Below are 23,904 nucleotides of genomic sequence, written 5' to 3'. Positions count from 1 at the left end.
ATTGGTGAGTGGCCAAAAGCTACAAACTTCTAGTTTTAAGTTCTGGGGATGTAATGTACAACATGGTGACTGTAGTTAGTGCTGGTATATGACATATAGGAAAGTTAAGAGAGTGGATCCTAAGAATTCTCATCACAAGAAGAAATTTTTCCTTTCTTTTTACTGTATCTGTATGAGATGATGGATGGTATCTGAACCTATTGTGATCATTTCACAGTCTACGTAAATCAAAGCACTATGCTATATGCCTGACACTTACACAGTGGTGCATGCCAATTATTTCTCAGTATTACCTGGAACAAAAGAAGTATTTATGTGTTTATTGTTCATTAATCTGTCCTCAGCCCTGAGCACTAATCAGCTCTGAGGTTAGTGTTGGACGTCCCCTGGTTCATAACTAATATTACCAGTCTTGTTGATCCTTACCTGGCATAAAGAATGGGTAGGCAGTCGGGGTGCCTGGGTGGCTCAGTCGGTTAAGCGTCGACTTCGGCTCGGGTCATGATCTCACGGATCATGAGTTTGAGCCCCGCGTCAGGCTCTGTGATGTCAGCTCAGAGCCTGGAGCCTGCTTTAGATTCCGTGTCTCCCTCTCTCTCTGCCTTTCCCCTGCTCGCACTCTTCTCTCTCTCTCTCTCTCTCAAAATTAAATAAAACATTAAAAAAATTTTTTGTTAAGAATAGGTAGGCAATAGACTACCTTCTTTGGCTACTACAGCAATGGTGGGCCCTCTTCGAAATTGACAGGAAGTGAGGAAGGGTCCAATTCAATGACATATCCTAGCTAGTGGCAAGTCCTTAGGTGTCTTATGGCACAGGTTGAGAACTCCGTGATTGGCAGAGGCTGACAAAGTGTTCGCAGCCCGATGTGGGTGGATGGTGACATCTTGAGCTTGGACGGAAGTTTAGACAGTGATGAAGAGGCTGCCTGGAAGTGAAAGCTTTCCCTGGGGCCCTCATCCACACTCACAGCCAACTCTGGTTTCCCTATCGTAATACTTAACCTCACTACTGTGGGGTCTGTTTTGCTCTCTGTCCCCCTACCCCACCTGAATGTGAATTCCTTGAGAAGACAGATATGTCTAATGGATCTGAGTGTTCCCAACGTGTTGCGTAAGGCCAGGCAAAGAGTAGGTAGTTAATCAATACTGTGAGAGCCTGAGGGTGCATGAGGGAGGGAAGAAAGGAGGGATGTAGAGAGAAATTGAGGGAAAGGAAGGAGGGAAGGAGAGAGGGAGACAATCAAAGTAAGGAGGGAAGGAAAGAGAGAAAACAAAGGCAGAGAATGGAGGGAGAAAATAAGGAATTTAAGTAAGAAGGGAAGGAGGAAGAAGGAAGAGACGAAGGGGAAAGAAAGGATGGAAGAAAAGACTCCACAGGCCAACTCTTGAAGGGTTTCTCCTTGGCTCTCTTGCAAGTCATGAACTCAAGCTGTCTATGTGACTGGTTTCCCAGGACACCAGGCTGCAGGGTGAGCTTAGGAATTTTATTCCACAAGACCCACCTTTCTCTAGGGCTCAGTCCTCTTGTCTGTGAAACAGGCTTAGCCATGTCTACCTCGCACGATTGTGAGAATGAAGTCACATAGTCACGATAAAAGAGTCATGGCCCCTGAAGCGTGGAGACCCAAGCGAGGAGGTGGACCTATTCCAAGAAGCTCGGACCGGAGGAGGGAATCTCAGGGAGGGCCCAGCTTCCCATGGTGACCTGTCAGCCTTTCGCCTTCTAAGTACTCCAATTGTTACATTCTTTTATTAGACTCTTTTCTCTGGTTTAATAGGCCCATGTCTGCGATCAGGACCTTTCCTGGGGTGCTCACAGACTGTGCTATTTTGAATTCTGCATCATTAAGATAATTAGGTGCCTAGACGGAGTTTAAATACTATGAAGGGTTTGATGCACACTGCCTGGCCCTGGTGGCAGAGTCATTTGGGGACACAGCCTCTGCTTGCTGCTGGAGTTGGGAGCTCAGACCCTTGCCTAGGACATAATGTTTCTCCTGGGCAAATGAAGGGAAGAGAAGGGGAAGAAGGTGGCATATTTCCCAGCTCCTTCTCAGTGCCAGGTGATCGGCAGGGAATTCTACATGCCTTGTCTGATATACTTTTATCCCCTGAACAGACTTGTTAGGTGTGCATTATTGTTCCCATTTTACAGATGAAGACAGACTAGTGGAGGGGTGAAGGCTTGTGCCTCAGATCAGCATCTGGGAAGCCCCTCTGGCTGGGTAGCTCTGAGACCTCTCCTTCACCTCTCTAAAGCTGGATATGCTGAATTCGTAAAATGAAAATAGCAGTAACACCTACCATGTAGGGTCGAGAAGCAAATTCAGCACCATGGGACATATATAACACTCTTATCACAGTGCCAGGTGGCTACAAAGAACTTGATAGTGGTGTGTTAGCATTCTCATTCATTCCCACATTATCTGGGCCCAGAGCCTAAGCTCAGTGTATGAATCTGTGAGCTTCGCTTGTGACCCACTGGGAGACAGACATGGGCCCCACGTGGACAGCAAGAAGTCGCTCTTCCGTTTAGTATGTAATCATTTCCGGTTCCCATCGTGCTCTAGGAATTGAGCTGTACCATGGCTGTGTGCTTGTGTCTACACCACAGTGCTGTAAGAACTCACTGTGTCCATGCCTGTATGCCTACTCTGTGCCTATGTGGCCACAAACCCACTTCTGCAGTGACGGAAAAAGTAAATATCTTCACAGAACTTTACTGTTCACAGAAGAGCCGTGTTGTGTGTCAGCTTTTTTTTTTTTTTAATGTTTTTATTTATTTTTAAGATAGAGACAGAGCATGAGCAAGGGAGGGGCAGAGAGAGAGCGAGACACAGAATCCGAAGCAGGCTCCAGGCTCCGAGCTGTCTGCACAGAGCCCAACGCAGGGCTCGAATTCATGGACTGTGAGATCATGACCTGAGCTGATGTCGGACGCTTAACCGACTGAGACACCCAGGCGTCCCATGTGTCAGCTTTTATCTCTTCCCAGTGACCCTCGGTCACTGATTGACATTCATCTCGTCCTCAACCTACCAATAGTTGTGTCTACAAATGTGTTTCTGAGCATCTTGTTTGTCGGACTCTTTTAGAGGAGCAAATGAGAAGACAGGGTTCTTGTCTTCATGAAGCTTCTGTTCTAGTGGCAGTAAGTGTATAAAGGGAAAATAAAATACTTGTATATATTTTTAAAAAAATTTTTAACATTTATTTATTTTTGAGAGAGAAAGAGAGAGACAGAGTGTGAATGGGGGAGAGGCAGACAGAGGGAGACACAGAATCCGAAGCAGGCTCCAGGCTCTGAGCTGTCACCACAGAGCCCAACGTGGAGCTCCAACTCACAAACTGAGATCATGATCTGAGCCAAAGTTGGCCACTTAACCGACTGAGTCACCCAGGTGCCCCAAAATACTCGTATGTATTAATTAGGTCTACGAAGGAAAACCAGAAACTTCAAACACCCAGTGCGTGAATATGACCCGTGTTCACTTGTTCCCATGACAGTGAGCGCTGCTCCACGCAATCATTCAGGGCCTCAGGACCCTACCTTCTGCTGGTTCTGCCGTTTTCTTAGGGCCCTGAAGTCCTCCAGTGGGCCCCTAGCAGACCAGGGGACAGTGTAAGACGGGGGACAAGAGGTTTTTACTAAATAGACCTTGAGGGGCAAACATAACTTCTACTTAGGTTGCATTATCCAGAACTATTGTGTGGCTGTACCTTGTTATGAGGGAGACTGGCAAATACGGTGTGGCCAGTTTCTCAGGAAGAAAAGGGAACCAGTTTAGTAAAACATGCTTATGTCCTCTGGCACCACGTTCATGAGTGTGGTTGTGCTCTGCTGGGTGTTTGCAGCTGTATGGGCTTCTTTGGAGGAGCCTGGGGGGGCCACTTTCTGCAAGGGAAGGAGGCATCCCTGGTGGGTGTGTGATGACCCCCCCCCCCCCCCCCGCCTCGCCCCTGGTGCCATGATGCTCAGTAGAGGAAAATCTGACCTCTGAGCCTGCCTTTTTCACATTCTCTTTCTCTCCCTTTTCTGTCTCTTAACCCATGTCCTATCCTTTGCTCAGGCCTAGACAGTGCTCTGTTTCCCTTCTCCCTTGCCTGAGTTCAGATCTTCTGGCCTTGTGAATCCCCCACCACTCCTCAAAGGCATCTCACAACTGGGAACCCAGATCATTTCTTGTACCTTTGAAAAATTCTCAGTTCTTCGTGGCAGTCACACTAATGTCAATGCTTCGTTTGAATGGCCTTCAGAGTCTTTAGTGAACTTCGGTGTGCTGGGACTTCGGGCTCAAGGCCTGTATCCCAACTAGACTGTGGGTGCCAGGGTGCAGGGACCATGGCTGTCTGAGCACAGCTGTACATCTGGTGATTGGCACAGTCCCGGGTACAAAGTGGAGCATCCGTACGGCATGTTCAGTGGGCACATGCATACATGATTGAATATATCTTATTTCACCCTCCCAGCAACTTTAGGAATTAAGTGTAATTATCCCATTATGCATAATTTCTCTTCCCTAGTTTAATATTACCCTCAGGTTAGAAAACTGACTCTCAAGGAATTTAATAACTACTTTAAATCACAAGAATAATAATTGGGTGGGCTTGGATTCATACTCAGGTGTGCTTGATTCCCAATTCCATGCCTTTTGGATTTTTTAAGTTTGTTTATTTATTTTGAGAGAGAGTGAGTGAGCATGCAAGCAGGGAGGCCGAGAGAGAGAGAGAGAGAGAGAGAGAGAGAATCCCAAACAGGCTCCATATGAATTTCTGCATCATATTTCTCCTGTATCATTTCTCCTTTATCATATCCCATCATCTAATACTAATACTGATATATAACAAATATATAATACATATTTTACATAATTTTAAATATAATTGTTACATAATTTATAAATGATTATATACCACATAATAAATATATAAATAATAATAGTATGGTTCACATTTTTTTAGTACTTTTTGAAAGTACTTTTACATAGGTGATTTCATCAGAATATCATGATAGTTCAGTGTAGTTTGTATCAGAGGCTTGTTTTTATTTTCCTATTGCACAGATTTGGAAAGAAAGTCTATAAAGAGACTTCTACACTAAGGGTCAACAAACTTTTTCTGTAAAAGACTAGACAATAAATATTTAAGGCTTTGTGGATCATACAATCTTTCTTGCAACTACCCAGCTCTTTCCTGGTAGCACAAATACAGCCATAGACAGTATGTAAAAGATGGGTGTGGCCACGTCCCCATAAAACTTTATTGACAAAAACAAGGGACAGCCACATTTGGGCTGCGTGCCACAGTTTGTCAACTCCTGATCTACACAATCATGGAAAGAGTTAAAATGGAAAATACCAGAAAGGAAAAATCAGGCTTGAGAGTTTCAGTAACTCGCCCAAAGTCCCACAACATATTCGTGTCACAGCTGGCCCCCAAATCTGTGTTTCTTGCTTCCTGACATAATGTTCCTTCCAGTACACCAGTCTTCCTCCTTAGCCCCTATGGCGGGGAGAGAACCTGATCTCAGACTCAGAGATTTGCCATTTGTTCCCTTCCACTACAAACACTAGTCACTGCTCAGTCTTTTTTTTTTTGTTTTTAAATTTTTTTTTTTAACGTTTATTTATTTTTGAGACAGAGAGAGACAGAGCATGAATGGGGAAGGGGCAGAGAGAGAGGGAGACACAGAATCGGAAGCAGGCTCCAGGCTCTGAGCCATCAGCCCAGAGCCCGACGCGGGGCTTGAACCCACGGACCGCGAGATCGTGACCTGAGCTGAAGTCGGACACTCAACCGACTGAGCCACCCAGGCGTCCCACTGCTCAGTCTTTAGTGCTGATAGCTTCCTTCCACAAAAACCCAGAGAAGGGCAAACACTTTGCTGTCTTGCGTTCTCTTTCCTAAAGAAATGAACCTAGAAGCCAGAACAGAAATCCTCTCTTGATTTTCAGTTCACCAGAGTAGTCAAGAATCCATATTTAGGGCCAGGCAGTGGTGGAACAGCAGCTCTGATGCTTACCAGCTGGGTGACTTTGGGAGCCTCAGTTTCCTTATTAGTAAAATGGGGTTAGTAACAGTCCCTGCCTCAAAGGGTGGTTGGATGAGGACCAGAACAGTGAGAAGTGTGTACGCATTTAGGCGAATGTCTGCCATCCAGTAGAGGTTTACTGCTGATGCCGCTGTTTATCACGATCTTCATTATCATTAGTCCCAAATTTAGGGAACGCGTGACTGCTTATCTTGACTGCTTCTAACCGCCAGTGCCAGTGATGCAGAGTTTCTTGCTTTTGGCATTAGTGACATTTTGGGCTGGTAACTCCCTGGGAGGAGAGGGAAGTCCCATGCATTTGGGGATGTTTAGTGGCATCCCTGGCCTCTCCCCACTAGATTGAGGAGCATCCTCTCCCTCTTTTGGTTGTAATAACCCAAAATGTGCCCAGACATTGCCACATTTCCCTTGGGTTGAGAGAAATAAACCAGGCTGAAGAATGAGTATTTAAAGCAATGATCATTCCTTTGGGTTTGTTTCTTCAGGATTTTGTGTTCCTGGGGTAAATATTCCAGGCCACGATCAGGTCCTTTGTGATCCATCAGAAGCTGAAATCTGCATCCCAGGCCCTCTGACACTCAGAGATTCTGGGCTAAGATAGGCCCTTTAAGAGAATCCACAGGCTCTTTTAAGGGTTAGAGCTACCTAGAAATAACTGTCCTGAAGCCCTTGCGATTCTGTGGTCTTTTTTTTTTTTTTAATCAACCGTATCAGCGATGCCTCTGTGTATTAGACTGTACAAGCAAAAGACCTGTGTTTCAAGCCAGAAAGACCTGGGCTTGAATTCGAACTCTTTATTAGCAGCTGCTTGACCGCAGACAACTTACATAACTTTGCTGAAACTCTGAGGTTTCAGAGACAAGGGCTGGGTTAAGCAAGAAAGAGAACAGGGATTGATTAATGATGTCTGTCACAGGAACAGAATGAGCATATGGGGCCACACATGGCACACACTTGCCGTCTTTGTGGCAACATCAGCAGGATGTATCCTTTCCCATCCAGGAGTTTTCAAGCCTGTCTCAGTTTGTGGGAAATCAGGTAGAGTTTTGCTTTCGCAAGGATGTCTGTCTTTTGTAACTAGCCAAGTGAATGAGAAATATTTGTTGGAACTGCACTTGGAGGCATGCTAGATGCTGTTGGGTGGAGTTCTTAACCTGGCAGTCTTACCTCTTTCTTTAGGACTCAGTTTATGTACATGCACAAGGGTGCTGCTTCTCATGTTAGCATGTATAAAAATCACCTGGAGAATTTGATAGAGCACAGCTTTCTGGGCTTTATCGTCAGAGATTCTGATTTAGTTGGTCTGTAGTAAAGCCTGAGAATTTGCATTTATGCATACTCATAAATGGCTGTGATGCTGCTATTTCGTGGACCGTGTTTTGAGTGGCCCTGTTCCAGAACCTTCTCTCTGCAAACAGCAGCATAAGCATCAGCTGGGCCCATCTGACATGCATAATCTGAGACCCCATCCCAGAGCTGCTGAATCAGAACCCGCACTTGAACAAGATCCCCTGGTAATCCATATGCCAGTTAAAGTTGAGAACCTCTGGTCCAGGAACTGTTGTCTACTCTGCTGTGCTGGGAGAGGTGGGTTAGGTTCTCATCATCCCTCCCTCACATCCCTCCCTTATCACATGATTATAATCAGAGTAATCTACCTTTTGAGAACACGGCCCCACATCCTCACTTCTGTATATCCATCTCCTAGGCCAGTACTTGTGTAGAGGAGGCCCTCAGAGAAGTGTACGTTGAATGAGCAAATATGGTAGTCTCCAGACCTTGGACTCCACTAACCATCCCTCCAGGTGTTATTCAAGTTCTCTCTTGGATGATCTTTGAAGAGGGATTTTAGTTTTTCACTGATTCAGGAATATGGACGCCTCACAAAGGGAGCATTTGAGCCATTTAGGAGGACAAGGGATTTCCAGACACATCAGCTCTTATTTCCCTGCAAACAATTGCTGTTGTAATTATGAATCATTTTCCCCCATTCATGGGAGCAGGTCATGAGGATTCCCTATTTGGCAATATCTTTTTGCAGGATTAGTGCCTCATGAGATGGCTGGAGTGTCTGATCGTCTATCTGAAGTTTTTAATTCTATTACACCTACCTTCACCTTTGCTTCATTGGCACCTTGGGCTAGGAGCTTTTTTTTTATTATTATTATTTTGGAGAGAGAGCATGAGCAGGGGAGAAGGGCAGAGACAGAGGGAGAGACAGAATCTTTAGCCCGTTCTACACTCAGTGTGGAGCCCCAATACGGGACTTAATCCCATGACTCTGGGATAATGACCTGAGCTGAAATCAAGAGTCGGTCGCTTAACCAAATGAGCCACCCAGGTGCCCCTCAGGCTGGGAGCTTTAATTAGGGTACCTTGCTGCATTGCAGGGTAAGGGGAGTGGGGGTGGGGTGGATGGAGCTAATGGAACTTCTGTTCTCAAACAAATGCACTGAGTTTGAATTAGAAGACTAGAGTCATCATTGTGAAAGTAATGTTTCCTTCCAGAGTGACCTCAGAAATTCTCCTCTCCTGACTTCATTCTCTTGTGATAGGTTTGGATGTTATTAGTAATTTGTTTTCTTCCTTATTTTGTTTCTCTTCCTTAACTTTGTTCCCTCCATCAACCTCTCCTCCCTTCCTCCCCCCTTCCTGCTTCCTTCCCTTCCCTTCCCTTCCCTTCCCTTCCCTTCCCTTCCCTTCCCTTCCCTTCCCTTCCCTTCCCCTTCCCCTTCCCCTTCCCCTTCCCCTTCCCTTTCCCTTCCCTTTCCCTTTCCCTTTCCCTTTCCCTTCCTTTCTCCTTCTCTCCCTCCCTCTTTCCTTCATTCTTTCCTCCTTTCCTTCCTTTCCTTTCTAGTTTCCTCTCTCCCTCCCTCCTTTTTTGGTTTTGTTCCTTCCTCCCTTCATCTCCCTGTCTGTCTCCTCTCTTCCTTTCCCTTCCTTCTCAACCTTCATCTCCCCGCTCCCAAGCTTCCCCCTCTCTCTTTTTCTTTCTTTCTTTCCTTCCTTCCTTCCTTCCTTCCTTCCTTCCTTCCTTCCTTCCTTCCTTCCTTCCTTCCTTCCTTCCTTCCTTCCTTCTACTTCCCCCTTCCCCTCCCCCCCCCCCACTTCCCTTTGCATTATCAGCATAACCATTTCTTCAGGAATCTTGTGTGGGTGCCACTTTGTAAGCCAGTCACGAATGGAGCTGCCCCACTTGGTGTGCCTGCACCACCAGCCTCTTCCACTTTCTCTGTCTTTGAAACAATTCTGTAGAATCCCAAATTCCTGTGAAGTGGAGTTTACAGACCACTGGATTTGATGATCTCTGATGAACATTTTGTTCCCAATAATTTAAAGATCATATGAGTAAACAAGACAAGTCAGGTTAGAATGTCTTGCTGGCACCTCACAGCAAGACAACTTTAAAGCTCTTACCCCAGGGCCTCAGAAAGGACAACCCTTGAGGCTCAGACTCACTTATATTGGCTCTGATTCAGATGAGTGAGGCTCCTGGTCGTCTGTATCCTTGTACCCTTTGTCATGGTTCTGTCCATTTCTCACCCTACTTCCCAGCTTGGCTCTGTCTTTCTGTTTTGGCTCTTGGCTGTCGGTCAAGCTTTTTTCTTTTATAGGTCAATAATGCTCTCTTCTGGGGGTAAGCAAACATCTCATGGGTCCATTCACTATCCACCCAACAAAGATTCATTACAGTGAGTTCCATATGCCAGACGCTGTAATAGCCATGGGACTGTAGTAATACATCACACGCTATCTTGCCCTCAGTGATATTGTAGTCAGGCTGAACATGCAAACGCATCAATACCTATCAGTGTCAGCAGTGCAATGACAGAAACCTGTGCATGGCAGCGAGGGGAGAGCATGAACGCTGTAGGGAGGCTTGTTGGCATTGGGGAGGCTTTCCCAAGAAAGGTCATAGCTAGGTTTTGAAGGAAACCTCCCAAAATTGGACTGGGGAGGAGGTGAGGCATTTGAAGTTGTAGGATTAGATGTATGAAGATTCCGAGTTGTGAGGCCACAGGACATGTGTGTTACACGTATGGGCATTTAGAACTATCGAAAAATAACTGTCATCTCCAGAAGGAGGTGGAGTTGTGGATGATGAAATCACAGGAGCAGGACCAGCCCCTGAAGGCTCTGGTATATTACACTGAGAAGCTTTACTTTGTAGATGACTGGGCAACAGTGAAGCCTATGTGCAAATCTGATTTCCCTCAAAAGTCATGGTGGAAATTTTAGGAGACAGAAATCAAAGAGATTCAAAAACAAAACAAAACATCTTACCTGTGGAAGCCCATGGTCCAAAGGCAGCAACTGCTTATTTTCTAGTCTTTTTACTATGCATTTTTTGATATAGTGGAAACAATACCAACAGTGAGTTTTCAACAGGATAATCAAATCCAGACTTGCCCACGAGAGCAATCATTTTGTGGGCCACATGACATCTGGAACCCTAAGCAAAATCTCAATGGACCGGAAATTATGTGATAGTCTTTTGTTTCCAAGTGTTTACTTAAGAATAGTTTAGACTTATAGAAAAGTTGCAGAGATACTACAGAGAGCTTCTATGTACCTCTCTCCCCAGTTTCCCATTTCATAGTCTTAATTAATTGAGGTTTATTGCCATCACTTGTTAGTCAGGTAAGACAATAGGCAAGTCATGGGGATTTGTCTAAAAATGTGGTGGCTGATTGGTACTTCCCCATGACTGCCCTCTCCTTGTAGTTATAATACTGGACATTGAGGATGACAGTTCACATTGATAACTGTGCAGGGACCTGTCCGTAGGTCATCTTTGCCAAAGCAGGAAATTAACTCAGATGGTGGAATGATTCCCCACCATACCAGTTGAAATAAACATGGCTTTCTATTCTACCTGAAATTAAGTTCCAGCATTCCCATGCTGGAAACGTTTCTGAGCCTCATCCTTGAACCCATAGCCAGTTGGAGAAAGCTATGCTGGGTCTGGCTCTAGGTCTTTCCTCTCTGGATGTGGACTGGGTGAAATGGGAGTCCAAGGTTCATTATAATTGTGATAGATAATGGGGTGTCTAGCACGGCCAGGCCGAGTGGCATAGCCACAAGTACTTGTTAGGTCTTCCCTGAGTCCACGTCAGTAACAGCCTACACATTCCCTTCTGTAGCTAGAGAATTTGAGTCCCCCAAACCATACTGCCTGAGCCAGGCAGTTTAACTGCAGCTTCTGAGCTCCTCTTGGCTCCACTTGGTTTTCACAGTCCAGGTAAATACATGTAATCATAACCCAATTTATGACTATAACTCTTTGGCCAGCTGCAGTGGAAACTTTGCAAATAGAGACCATTAGTCTATAATACTCAGGCTCCAAGTCTTGATATTAGAGCTGTGCATAGTTATCTTGCCCTGCCTATGAAGACTGCAGACGATGCATTATCAAATCATCCTTTTGATGGTCCATCACCTGGCTCACCTCTGCCTTTTTTTGACCCCAGATTTAATGCTATTTTTTATCATGTCATTATTTCACCGAGGGAGGGACATTTCCATGGCAATGCAGAGACCTTACTATTTTGAAGCAAGTTAAAGCATGTTAGTATACTGTTTAGGAATTTTTTTTAGAGGGAACATTATTCAGGATGCTATACAGTATGTCACAGGGGCTGTAAGGCTTTTCCCTAATTCCCCTTTTTATATTTTTTAAGGGAGAAGATATAGTCAAGTTAGTGGGGATGAACTTAAGAGCATATGGAGCTGAGGAAAGGTCCTCAGTAGATGTTTCTTCTGTTCCAATTAGCCTACTCAATGTATTAGTGGACATTTTCAGCCTAACAGCACAGTGTGCTTAGGATAAATATGTTTCCATACTTCTCCTTCTGGAATTCAAACTGTTACAACAGAGGGTGATAAGAACTTCACACACGACACAGGGAAGACCAGTAAGCAGCTGCACTGGTCCCCAGTGGGCCAGCTCTGGTCTGGTCACCGTGCTCTAGCGTGCTCCCCAGCCTTATTGGCTGTCTCTCTTGATGTGACCTGGCTCCAGCAATTGACTCCCACTAGATTGATGTATAAACCATCATAAAAATATATCTATTGCCACTGAAAGAGAGAGTTGGTCATCAAGCAGACAGCGTTGGGGTAGATGAATGAAATCTCTTCTGTGGGTCACACCACATGGGAAGCTAAATTATAGTCAAAATATTCCTTCAGTGGTACCACCAGGGATGCTGGAGCGTGCTTGTTTTGACCTACAAGGATCAATTGTACATGTCTTTTCCCAAATCCAACATTCCTGTTGGTTGCTTGCAGTTGGGCATGCTGAGAATATTTACACTGTGATAATTGGCAAATGTTACAAATTACTGCTTTTTTTTCTCCCCCAGAAATCTGATTGTTAAACATTTATCAGTATATCAGTTGACTTACTACATGTATCAGAAAACATATTTAAGTTGGTAGCATAGTCCTGGACATGTCTTGCACAGACCATGGAGGGCCATGACGGATGTCTTCTTCCTTTACTCTTTTTGTGGCTGGACAGGAATTCTGCTAATGGATGGATCTACTGTTATGTCCCAGCATGGGAGACTGTTTTCTCCTTACTACTCCTTTAAGTTGATGTTATTTACCTCTACTCTGGTGTCCATCTTATATTCAGTGGATAACCTAGTTTCTTGATTCCAGGTTCTCTGGGGCCACATCACTGTTGGCCTTGCATACACTACTGGGGGTGAGAGTGGCAAGATAAACAAAAAACAAGAGGCAAGTGCTGCCGTCATTTTAGTGACTGTTAACCGTCTGTCATTAAATGCCCTTGGTGAAACAATAGATTTAATGGAAGCTCAGATTGCATGTGAAAACTGGCCTTCTACTGATCTTGGGCCTTGGTTTGGACAAATGGGAGGAAGTAGAACCCTCACTAAGTAGATTTTGCTCTTCTTAATGAGGGATATAGTGTTGAAAAAATTAAGTTTCTTTCATTAGTGAAAATGAGGCTCCTTCATCAACTTTCACATTACACAAAGAATGAAAGAAAAAACACAGGCAGAAGAGAAGGCAGGGAGCCTAGACAAAGTAAACAATTATTTTTGATTTATTGATCCCTGCAAGAAGATAGAGCTTTTGGCAGAACAAGGAGCATCTTTCTTAATTAGTGCCATGATTTTTCAGCAGTTATTGACCATGCAGTGTCTTCAGCTCTATTGTTTCCTTAATGCCAGTCTCTTTGTCTGTGTTCTTCACTGTCTAGTTTGGATTCTTCATCAGAGGGATGAGAGGGAAAGGAGATTCTCTGCTTCTCCCCAAGAAACCAAAGGGGTGCCTGGATTGCAGCATAGTCCACTATTGGAACCAACCTTGAGTTCAAATTCCACTTGTGTCACTTAGCAATTACGTGGACTTGGGCAAGTTTTAACTTCGCCAAGTCTAAGATTACTTAGCTTGCACGACTATAAAATGGAATAATCAGACCCGCTTCATGATTTTATTGAGAGAATTAAAGGTGCAGTGTGGAACGCATTTCATGGTTTAGGTGTAAAGTGGCAGTTGTCAATAATAGTAATGATTGGACAGATCGATTTCTGCAATCTGCTGACAGGCACAGTATTCATTTTCCTAACAAATAACTTACTGAAAATAACCTACTCTGTGTCAGAAGCTGTTCTAGACACTGAAGTTTTATCAGCACACACAACATACAAAACATTGCTGATCTTACAGAGTTACATCCTAGTACATCTTGAGAAATTTACAGTTCCTTGACTTGAGAAGACACTGGAAACCTCAGCCCAATGGACAAGGCTCTTAACTGAAGTCAAAATTGCTGCATTCAGGAAATGAAAGGGTTATTATCCAAGTCCTCTGGGAGGAAGTTAGGTACATACTTCTTTTTTTTTTAATTTTTTTTTTTCAACGTTTTTTATTTTTATTTTTGGGACAGAGAGAGACAGAGCATGAACGGGGGAGGGGCAGAGAGAGAGGGAGACACAGAAGCGGAAACAGGCTCCAGGCTCTGAGCCATCAGCCCAGAGCCTGACGCGGGGCTCGAACTCACGGACCGCGAGATCGTGACCTGGCTGAAGTCGGACGCTTAACCGACTGCGCCATCCAGGTGCCCCGGTACATACTTCTTAAAGCCAACATTTTTTGAGCTCTCACAATGAGACAGCGTGTCAGAGTCAGAATTTAAGCATAGGTGTGCCTAATCTTGAACTCATGCTCTTAGCCATTACTATTGAGATACCAACTTGATGGGTGGGATCTTTCCCTGAAACTTCCTTTCACTTCAGATTCACGTGCAGGTAATGGGACCAACTTTCTGGACAAAAGTCTGATTTCTGTCAATTTTAATATATAAGCTTTACAAGGGCAAAGTATGTGTCTTTTTGGCTGGCTACTGCATTTTAGAAGCTAGTTGAGTTTCTGGAATTTATTAATTGCCCCCAAATATTTTGAATTAATAATGAATGAATGAATGAATGAATATGGTAAGATACGTCCTTCCTGGTCCTTGATGTGTCTACAGAGGGAAGACAGCCGAGTTGGACTTACTCAGCACAAAGGACAGCAACCTGTGTTTCTTTGAGGAGGTTATATTGCCTCTGAGGAACAGTCAGAGCCTAGAAGATATGGTGAGAAGAAGCAGGGAATGAGAAACTAGTACAGTCAGATCATCGAGTGTCTTGAATGGCATGCTAAGGAAGTTGGATACTATCTGGGGGCTATAGGAAGTCAGTGAAAAGTTGTTGAACACATTAAAAAGGGTTGGAATAGTTAAAAATTAAGATGATTCTAGAACCAAGAAGAGGAAAGGTTTGCCTAAGGCCAGACCCCAGAATAGTGACAGAGCAGAAACTAGAAACCCTAAAGCCAGAGAATTTCTTCTGAGCCACACTATGTCTTAATTTTTGTGGGAAAATGTGAACTGTGCTTTAACTATATGTTATTTCTGCTCAGGGCACGTTTGGCATTGCTTTTGTTTTGACCATCTCCATTAGGTGGGAAAATCTTTGCCTACAGACTAGAGTTTGAGAGAAGTCCATATGTACTAAGAAATGCTAATTTCTCCAAATACTTCATGCCTAGTCAAAGGGGGTAATCAAGAGTTGGAGTCCCAGAGGGACAAAGGAGAGCAGTGAGTTAGCCTTCTGGAGAGCACCTTCAAATAGGTCTCTGGAAATATGTTGGAGGAGGACCTAGGATGTTCTAAACATTAGAAGGGTGTGCTCAAGAGTCTGTAACCATCTTTTCCTATGTCAGCAGCTGTCGTGTGCATGCGCGCATGCACACACACACACACACACACAAATAGTTACACACCCCTTCCAGCACCCACCTGCGTGCTCAACTTAGAGTTCTGGTGCTGCCCACACATGCACACTGTCAACACACATTTCCCACCCATCCCCACACTATCTGAATACACACAAACACACATTCCCCACACTCACTGAAATATATGCACCATACACTCACATAGGCTAGAACAGATGTAATGCCTTATGCTCACACACCCTTACACACCCCTGCAAGCACACATACCATGTCGTTTCTGCAACACACCCATACAAATCGTGCTTTCAGCCACAGAAATACACTACACACCTGCATCAAAACCTTCCCACTCCCCAAACACACACATTTCATACTCACCTTCTCACCCAAGTTACATATACCTTCCTCTACCACCTCTCCACAGCAAACACAGCCCATATTGTATTTATACCTATATCTATGTTTCTATGTGCATCCACAGCCACATTTCTAGCTATATTTACCCACACGTACATACCCCATACACACACACACACGCATGCACCCTCGTTTGCTCACATATATGCATATATACTTATGCCATGATTTTACCATGTGTATGTGCCATACTTATTTCCTAGGAATCCTAAGTCAACAGTGAAAACATTGCCCAGGGCTGAGTGCAATCTTTGTCTAGGATCACTAAAAAAATATTATTTAAAGTTTAAAATTTTTATGGGAAAATAAAATTCTATTTGCCTATTTTTAGCTCCCCTGAGGTTAAATATGGCCTTATTCCATGCTCAGGCAGCTTCCGGGATTATGTAACTCAAACAGCTCTGACTTCTGACGTCAGTGCCTGTCTACCCTTGGTAATGGGAGTGTAAGGCCCTTTCATCCACCAGCAGCAACAGCAGCAGGTGTTCTAGGCAAAGGGATATTTACTGTTCTGGTTAAGGGATAGAATATTTGGGGGAAAGTGATGCCCTCAGCCCATTTGATGAGCTTCCTGAACACAGTAAAGCCCAGACCACAACATGAAAAATGGTCTGTTGTTGCCACATACTGCTTCCCAAGCTCTCTTGATGTGAGTCAGATATCTGGGGGAAAGAGTGTGGACTCCAGGTGATCAGGCTCAAGTTCCAAACATGAGTGTCGAAGGGCAGTTGGGAATAGAGATGAGGGGCCCATGGGGAGAGACTGTGGTTCAACGCCTTGGGCTCTGCTGTTCATACTCACTGGGCATGGGGTCACAGAGGGTTTCCAGAGTCTACTTACTGGCAGGGATGATGTGGCCGCTGCATCACCAGGTGAGGGGCAGTATTGCAGGGTGGTTAAGTATATGGTGCCTAGAATCAGGTTACAGTGAGTCACATCCCGGCTCCTTCATCTTTTAGCTCTTTGGTCTTGGAGAAGTTCCTTGGCTTCTCTAAGCCTCACTTTCCCCAACTCTAAAATGGGGATTGTTGTGATGTCCAAAAGATAGAGTCATGAATAGAGCATAGCATGTAGAAAACACTCAGTAGTCTTCAGAATACCTATTTTTCTGGTGTCAACTGTGGCCAAGATTGAATTCGGAGGAAGCCCTGCTCTTTGGTTTTTCCTTTGAAGGTAGAACTTTACTCTTCCCCCACATTGGTCCTTCACTAGTTCTTCAAATATGCTACATTTGTTATAGCTCCATGTCTTTGCTCATGCTGACTCCTCTCCACGTACTGCCATCCCCTTCCTTGTTGGCTTGGCAAACTTTTACTCACCCTTCAAGTGTGAGCTTGTCCCAGTTAGTGTTCCTAGATACCCCCAAGAAAGACTCAGGATTCTTCCACTCTGTCACTGCTTCTTGTGCATGGTGACCGTTGTCCCCATCCTTCACTTTTGTGGCAGACTTGACCCTGTTTGGCAGCAGCAAGAGACAGCAGGAGTAGCTAAGAAGGAGGGCTGACGACAGTCTTTAGAATAATGAGTTCAGTCTACTCCAAGCTTTGCTGCTCAACGTATGTTCTGGGGAGTCATCGTCACCTGGGAGCTTGTTAGAGATGCGCAATTTCTACCCTGCCCCAGACCTACTGAGCTGGAATATAAATTTTAATAATGAGCTGATTCATTTGCATAATGACATTTGAGAATCTCTGTCTAGGACTCCCCCTATGCAATGATGGTGACAAGCAGGGCAGGTGAAATATTGTCCATCTGTGAGCATTTGGTTTATTTTGGCTGCTTTCATCCGTGACCATGGGGGAAAACACAGGTAGTTACCATATGTATGCAAGATGCAATCAAGAATATGATCTCGGTCTGTCCTGTTTATTGAATCCCCAAATCTTTCTCCATATTATTTTCATCTTGCCCTCATCTTAAATCTTTCCCAAGATCTAGCCCAGTGTTGCCAAGGTGGAACCAGCAGACTATGGTCTTCTCTGCCCTTAATTATTGCATATTTACTTGCACGTAGATTTTTTAATATTATAATTAACAAGGGAAAAATGCTCCAAAAATGGAAAAACCAAGAACGGTACCCAGTCTCTTTGGTTTTCAGTAGACTCTATCTTCCCTTCATTTGACTGAACAGCAAGAAGTTTAGTTTCCTCTTATGTTCACAAGAATATAAAGGCTCTGTAGCTATATCCTCTTTATGTATCCTACCCACCAATACATGCTCCCTCAACTCTCTTCAATTAGGATCTATCTCTACTGTTGTTGTATAAAGAATATTTCCAAATTTACATGACTGCGTAATTAAACCCTTACAAATTCTTGAACTAAATATATTTTATAAGCTTATCAATTAGCCAAATGTACTTCCCTCCTTCAGAAAAAAAAATAGATTTCCTTGCTGATCATTCTGTACACCAGCACATGCCTCCTTTTGTCTTTATACTCTAATCTCCATGAGTACAGGACCATGGATTAGCTGACACCCAGTAAGTATGCTTAGGACATTTTTCTTAGGTGAGTCACTGAGTAGGACCTTTGGGCCCACGGAGTCTGACTTTTTCATCTGTACGTTCCCAAGTTTGCTGGCACAGAGTAGGTGCCATAATTAATTCTGAATGAACGAATGGACAACAGGAGCAGTCACTTCTGCAGCCCCTGCCTGTAGGGATCAGAATGGCTCCCTAGATGAAATTACATGAGAAAAAGATCAGGGAAGAAAACAATATGCAGAAACCTTATTTCATGTGTATTATCATACTGCTCTTTTCATTCAGTGTAAATAAATAAAAGGGGCTCGTTCCAACAATGGAGCTGTGAAAATACCCAGAGATGCATATAACAAGTCTACCACTACCACTCCCTAGAAATAAATTCATCTGGTTGAGCTATTTATTTCAGACTCACTTTTTTTTTTCTTCAGAATAAGTCTGCTGTCCTCCATACAAGTCAGGAGAGTGTATCTGCATGCTGGCTTTATCTTTAGGTTCTGTGAGTTTCTCTCCTTGTCTCTGTGTCTCTCCTTTTGCCTGATCTCCCAGGGCTTGTGGGTTGCAAGCAACAGAAACTAATTCTGGATGATGTAAATAAATGATCAACTGGACGAAATAGGGGATGGCTTGTGGATTCAGAGGAAATGCTAGAGAATCGCACTTCTGAAAGGAAAGAGACCAGGGAAGTTTCAGAGAACTGGAACCCAAGGGGTCTTTTCAGCATGCTCTGTCATTGAGATGGTTGAACCTCAACCATTTTTCATTGGTGAGTCGCTCAAGATTTAAATCCCAGCAACGGGGTGGGTGATGGGCCTACCTTGGGCCCCATGTGCAGTCCTTGTCCAGGCAAGGAGAGAACACCCAGTTTGCTGGATTGACCAAGACGCATCAGAAGAATAGATGATGTGGTAGGAAGAATAATAATCCCAAACATGTCCACATTCTAATCCTAGAAACCGTGATTATGTTATGGAACATGGCCAGGAAGAATTAAGATTGCGGGTGAAATTGAAGTTGCTAATCAGTGGACTGACTTTAAGACAAGGAGATCGGTTGTCTAGGTAAGCCACTGTAATCACAAGGGTCCTTTAAATGTGGATGAGGCAGTCAGAGTGATGTCTCATAAGAAAAAGTCAACCAGCCAATGCTGACTTTAGAGATGGAAGAGAGCCATGGGCCAAAGAATGAGGACCGTTTCTAGAAGCTATAAAAGGTAAGAAAACGATTCTCCCATGGAAAAGAACGCAGCTTTGTTGACACCTGGATTTTGGCCCCATGAAGCCCATTTGGACTTCTGACCTCAAGAAACATAACATAATAGATTTGTGTTGTGTTAAGTAAGCCACACATTTGTGTGGTCGTTTGCCCCAGTAGTAATAGGATGTAGATACAGATTTATCAGTCAGAAAAAAAAACAACACTGTCTAAAACAGGGGTAGCCTGTAAGTGTTTGTTTCCATGTTGAGCTTTTAATGGAATGCTTGGTGTCAGCAGTCCTCAGAGGTGGACAGTTGTGGTTTTGTTCCAAGACCCAGCACAAAGGAGGTGCTTGGTGAATGGTGGCTTCCTGAATTGAGAGACAGTGGAGGTTTCTTGCTTTTGGCCTCTTCCTGTTCTGGTGTTCTTTGGGATCTACAGTGAATGTTCTGTGCCCGCTGTTCTAGAAGCTTGTGTGTTCTGGAACTTCATTGTGTGACTTCACACCAGAAAAGGGCTTCTCCATCTCTGCTTTCTGCAGGGCCTTTAGATAAGGCATAAAAATGTGCCCTGGAGTACCACTTGCACCCATCACGAGCTCCAGAAAACAGAGAGACGCAGCTCTCTGGAGGGGCCCAAACCTGATGTTCCGGGGTGTTTGCCAGTCTTCTCTGGAGCATGAGAAAATATTGTACTTGATGATCGTTCATTTTGATTACACTTCTGCTCCGGGGAGTATGTACTTTTTTCCTGCAATGTTTGGGAACGGAGCATCTCTGGGTATTGGTCTATGCCCATCAGAAATCAGTGTTGTGATAGAATTACATTTTTACATTTGCAAAGCAGATGGATCATCAACGAGCAGGTGGCTGAAGCTCCTGTTTCAAAGAGAGGCAACAGATATGAGGGCTGGGCTGGGGGTGGGGGATTGAAATCTCTCCTCTGTTCCCAGATAAGAGCTGTCTACTTTGTGCCTCTGATGCTTTTGTAAGGAGGTTGGCAGGGAAACCCATGCAGGGGCTCAGGGAGGGGAACTCATATTTATTTTTAAAAAAAATTTTTTTTTTCAACGTTTTTTTTTTTATTTATTTTTGGGACAGAGAGAGACAGAGCATGAACGGGGGAGGGGCAGAGAGAGAGGGAGACACAGAATCGGAAACAGGCTCCAGGCTCCGAGCCATCAGCCCAGAGCCTGACGCGGGGCTCGAACTCACGGACCGCGAGATCGTGACCTGGCTGAAGTCGGACGCTTAACCGACTGCGCCACCCAGGCGCCCCTATATTTATTAAGCACCTACTATGTGCGGGTTCTTTCCATACCTATCTCACTTAGCGTCTGTAGCAGACCTAAGTAGTTGGTGTTAATTGTCTGCCTTTTATAAGCCAGGAAACTGAGGCTCCGGGAAGTTAAGTTAGGGCCCTATAGATGACATACCCAGCAGGTGTAGCAGCCCTTAGCACTGTCCAGCAAATAGTTCCAGTTCTGTTCCTAAGCATGTGAGAATTTGCCTGGTCTCTGACTTTCTCAAAGCGTGATTTCTCTGCTCTGACCTTCGAGTATGGGCATGTGACTTGGTTAGGACAGGGGTATGTGAGTATGTGAGAAGTGTATCTCTTCTGGGTAGGAAGCTGATGCATTTAGGGGCCACTCCGTTACTTGCCATGTGCTTTTGGCCTCCACCGTGGTGAGTGTTCCAGATAGAGGCTGCTCCGACAGGAGGCTCTTGGCAGTAAGGATACCACAGAGCAGCACCCCCAGCCAGTGCTTGTGAGACATGAATCACGAGTGAGAAATAAATCTTAGTTTTAAGCCCCTGAGATTTTTGAGGCTATTTGATATATCAGACAGGCTAACCCTGTCTGATATAGCTGCGAAGGAGAATATCTGGAATTTGACCCCTTCTTAGTCTGGCTTTCCCTCTGCATGGCACCAGAGGAGGCTTGGCTTCTTATTCATGATCTGTATATAGAGAGGCCTTTGGGTTTTGACTTGGTTTTGGTTTTCGTTTAGTTTTGGGTTTTGCCCATGATCTGGGTTCAACTGAGTCTTTGAAGGCAGAGAGGGTTATGTGTTCCTCTGTTGTTTTGGAAGGGTTGTCTCTGCCCACCCCCCCACCCCCCCAAGAAGGGTGCATTTTTTTTTTTAATTTTTTTTTTCAACATTTTTTATTTATTTTTGGGACAGAGAGAGACAGAGCATGAACGGGGGAGGGGCAGAGAGGGAGGGAGACACAGAATCAGAAACAGGCTCCAGGCTCCGAGCCATCAGCCCAGAGCCCGACGCGGGGCTCGAACTCACGGACCGCGAGATCGTGACCTGGCTGAAGTCGGACGCCTAACCGACTGCGCCACCCAGGCGCCCCCCAAGAAGGGTGCATTGATGGGGACTCTGTCTCTCTCTCCATATCCCTCATGGTACTCAGAATGGCTCACAGGGTAGTTGACAAAATACTTACGGCAGCGGTTACTGGAACAGATCGAAATGGTTAAGAAGGCAATGAAATAATGGAACAGGATGAAATGGAAGGGAATGGATTGGGACACAGTGGCTTGAAATGGAAGAGGTTGAGATGCCCTGGACGTAGATGAGGGACAATTGTATTGAACTGGAATCCAGTGGAATGAGTTGCAGTTGGAATGGCATGGAATGGGCTGAGCACGGAATAGCTTGGAGTGGACTTCGTGGAATGACATGGAGGGACACGTTTGGATAGGATGGAATGGAATGAACTGGATTGAACAGAGTGACTTACTGGATTAAAGGCATAGATGGTGCTGGAAAGCGTTCTTTGTTTCCAGTCTCCTGTTCCCACCCCACCCCACCCCACCCCACCCCACCTTTGCCTCTGCCCCAGGAACGATTTTTGCTGCTGTAAGTAGTCAACATGCTGTTGAGAAAGTGCCATTGTTGGGGCGCCTGGGAGGCTCAGTCGGTTAAGCGCCCGACTTCAGCTCAGGTCATGATCTCGTGGCTTATGAGTTCTGGTCCCACGTCGGGCTCTGTGCTGACAGCTCGGAGCCTGGAGCCTGCTTCGGATTCTGTCTCCCTCTCTCTCCACTCCTCCCCTGTTCACGCTCTGTCTCTCCCTCTCTCTCAAAAATTAATAAACATTAAAAAAAATTAAAAAAAAAAGCAAGTGGCATTGTTAAAAAGATGTCCCTTCTGTGAGGGAAATAATTTCGATCTCTTTAGCTATACCAGGCTGCTCCAGGGATGACCTCTGGCCTTTGATGGTGCATATGTGTGTGTGCATGCATGTGTGAGTGTATAACACGCACACACACACACACACACACACACACACCCTGGAGTAGAATATGATCCCAACTGGCATATCCACACTGCAGGCTTCGAACCAACTAGCTATTTCTGGGCCTGGGGGAAATAGTGCTGGGTCAGGGGGCATATGGCCGGTTCGCTTCTGGGAAAGTGCATCTTACTACATACCCTCAGCTTCAGCTTCTCTCCCTCTTCCCCACGTCTGCTCTCCCCCTGCCCCTGCTCTGTGTTCCCTGTATAGTAACAAGAGGCTCGCTCTGCTTTTCCCTTCCCTCTCCCAGAACGAGGGAATGTGCTTGGAAACAGTTGCCGAGGGAGCAATCTTGTTTTTGAAAAAGAAACTGTAAAAAAAATGTGTTTGCGGGGATGCCAAAGTGGAGTGAGCCTTATTTAAGTGAGTGGGGTGGTGGGAATGTGTTTACCCAGCAAGAAAACGCAGGCTAGCTGTCTGCTATTTCTTAAGTGGATGGTATTTTGAAAGGACTTTATGATCTATCTTTTAATTCATTGTTACTGCCTCCAGCCCAGGAAAGTGTGCCTTCCTGGTGGTATTCACGTAGCTTGGGTTAAGCAGCAGAAAATTGACAGCCAGTCTGAGCCTGTGATTACCTAACAGAAATGTGTGTACGGGCAGCTCAGACAGAGCCAGGCACGCATGCGTGACTGGGCACACCCATCACCACCGCCGGGAGCATTAAGTGGAGTTCACATTTGCAACATGCTTAGGACAGAGCCTGGCACATAGTAAGCCCAAGTTAGTGCTAGCCCATTACTTAGTAACTTTGTGCAGGTGTGTATGTACCCAGTGCTGCAAACACTCATTGATGGGTCCTGTGGTATGTCCGTACACAGCCGTGCACATCAAATGCCGGGCACACCTGCGGGATTCCGTTTGTGCACAGAACTCCGTGCACACCTCTGCCTGCACATGTGTACAGCCAGATGTGCCCTTATCTGTGCGCTCGACCCCGTGATGTGTGCACCATCAAAACATGAAAACACAAAGGAACTGAACGCCGAGGGGCTGTAGACGATATATAGAAGCAGTTTGTGAATTTCCTTTGGAAACCTGGCTGCTGAAGGCTTTTCAAGCATGCTTCAGAGGATCCCCTTTTATAAACTGGTTTCCACGTTCCATTCTTTCTCACTTCCGGATGGCAAGATTCCATCTCCTTGCTCCCATCTGAATCCTCATCTTATGTCTTCTTCCCTCCCCTT

At 44.9% G+C, this 23,904-nt stretch overlaps 1 protein-coding gene across 3 annotated transcripts in view; it reads left to right on the top strand.

The window, feature by feature from the left end:
• SHISA9 (shisa family member 9) overlaps positions 1–23,904 on the top strand; it is a 420,069-nt gene that overhangs the window by 183,595 nt on the left and 212,570 nt on the right. The gene's annotated exons all lie outside the window — the stretch shown is intronic.

Source organism: Neofelis nebulosa, chromosome 18, assembly GCF_028018385.1.
Source record: "Neofelis nebulosa isolate mNeoNeb1 chromosome 18, mNeoNeb1.pri, whole genome shotgun sequence".
NCBI lineage: Eukaryota > Metazoa > Chordata > Mammalia > Carnivora > Felidae > Neofelis > Neofelis nebulosa.
This window is presented reverse-complemented; position numbering and strand designations above follow the sequence as displayed.